Source organism: Sorex fumeus, unplaced genomic scaffold (assembly GCF_029834395.1).
Source record: "Sorex fumeus unplaced genomic scaffold, SorFum_2.1 ptg000042l, whole genome shotgun sequence".
Lineage (NCBI taxonomy): Eukaryota > Metazoa > Chordata > Mammalia > Eulipotyphla > Soricidae > Sorex > Sorex fumeus.
In genome coordinates this window covers 2911624-2913774 of record NW_026606099.1, presented here as the reverse complement: position 1 = coordinate 2913774, position 2151 = coordinate 2911624, and the positions used below count along the sequence as shown (strand labels likewise).

Genomic DNA, 2151 nt, shown 5'->3' with positions numbered 1-2151 from the left:
AGAGATTTGACAATTGTTTCTTCATAAGGGTTTTCTTCCTGTCTCTCTGGTACTCCAAAGATTCTTATGTTGTTCCTCTTGGCGTCATCCCAATTTTCTCTTGTCACCTGTTTTTTTTTTATAGTCTTTTTTTTGGGGGGGGGGGGCGGGCGTCACACCCAGCGATGCACGGGAGTTGCTCCTGGCTCTGCATTCAGGAATGACTTCTGGAGGTGCTCGGGGGACCATATGGGATGCTGGGAATAGAACCTGGATCGGCCACTTGCAAGGCAAACGCCCTACCCGCTGTGCTATCACTCCAGCCCTGATAGTCTTTTCTATCTTCTGCTATAGTCTGGAGATTCTCTATACCTTGTCTTGGAGCTGTCTTATCCTGTTGTCAGCAGCTGGTGAGGCTGGTGAGGCTTTCCAGTGAGTTTTTCACTTCATCTACTATGTTTTTCAGGTCTGTCATTTCTGCTTGCATTTTCGTTTGCATTTTACTCAATTCTGCTCTCATATCCTCCTTTATTTTATTGGTGGTGTGTTCCATGATTTCTTTGAGCTCTTTATGCATCCATAACAGTTTCATTCTAAATTCCTTATCAGAGCACTTATATAGCTCTTTATTTTTCATTGGGTCATCTGAGTTAGCTTCTTCACTCACAAAACCTGGTGGCAGGTTTCTGCATTGCTTTACCATTGTGACTTTTGCCATTTAGGGTTGTTAACCATGCGTTTTTTGTGTGGTTAGGAGCCCAAGTTAACATGAATTTGTATGTGAAGGATGAGTGATAGCGTGAAGAAATGAGGAGTGAAGTGGAGTGGCCATACTCTTCAGAGTGGTTCGAATTGGGGAGTACCTGGGAGGATGATATCAAGAGTGCCCTTTGATGTCTGTTCGTGTGCCTGCCCTCTGTTATTTCCTTTGGGTCTTCAACTACTCCATTAGTTTTAATATCTCTTGCCTCATGCTTTATCAGACTATTTTTATTTATTTTATTTTTAAAATTTTTATTAGTGAAACACCATGAGGTATAGCTGTAGACTTACACATTTTTGTGCTTGGGTTTCAGTTATACAAGGTTCAAGTACCCATCCCTCCACCAGTGCCCATTTTCCACCACCACGGGTCCCAGAATCCCTCCCACCCTGTTCTCCCAATTCCACCTTGCCTCTGTGGCAGGGTATTCCCTTTTGTTCTCTCTCTCCTTTTGGGTGTTGTGGTTTAAAAAAGAGGCGTTGAGTGGCAATCATGTTTGGTCTATAGTCTGCTTTCAGCATGCTTCTCCCATCCTGGGAGGATCCTCCCAACTATCAGGCTATTTTTAGCAGTTTAAAATCCTCATTCCGCCCTTTCCCCTGGCTGGCAGCGGGGAGGCCGCAGGATGCCTGGAGTTACTGTAAAAGACGTGAACCAGCAGGAGTTCGTCAGAGCTCTGGCAGCTTTTCTCAAAAAGTCCGGGAAGCTGAAAGTCCCTGAATGGGTGACACCGTCAAGCTGGCCAAACATAAGGAGCTGGCGCCCTACGATGAGAACTGGTTCTACACGCGAGCTGCCTCCACAGCGCGGCACCTGTACCTGCGGGGCGGCGCAGGGGTCGGCTCCATGACCAAGATCTACGGGGGGCGGCAGAGGAACGGTGTCATGCCCAGCCACTTCAGCAGAGGTTCCAAGAGCGTGGCACGCCGCGTCCTGCAGGCTCTAGAGGGGCTGAAGATGGTGGAGAAGGACCAAGATGGGGGCCGTAAGCTGACACCTCAGGGACAAAGAGATCTGGACAGAATCGCCGGACAGGTGGCTGCTGCCAACAAGAAGCATTAGATTCTGATGCTGCTGGTTAATAAAGCGCCTCATTCGTAAAAAAATAAAAAATAAATAAATAAAATCCTCATTCCTTCCAAATTGCTGCTTGAGCATGTAAGACTAAGAAAGCATATTTAGAATAAGTGTAGATGTTTACTCTTGGCCCTTTGGTCAATTGGCAGGCTCATATGAGAGCAATTAATTCTGCCTCTTGAACTGAGATTCCCTTTGGTAAGGCTTGGCTTCCACTATCCTGGTCAGACTAAGGAAAACATATGCAACTTTTCGAGTTCCTTCATGAACTAGACTCTTACCATTAGTAAACCAAGTTTCATCTGGATTGTCCAGGGTGCATCCTTTAAATC

General features: G+C 46.2%; 1 pseudogene; it reads left to right on the top strand.

The window, feature by feature from the left end:
* The first annotated feature begins 1352 nt into the window (after window positions 1-1352).
* Window positions 1353-1853, top strand: LOC130029257 (40S ribosomal protein S19-like; annotated as a pseudogene).
* Window positions 1854-2151: the final 298 nt, after the last annotated feature.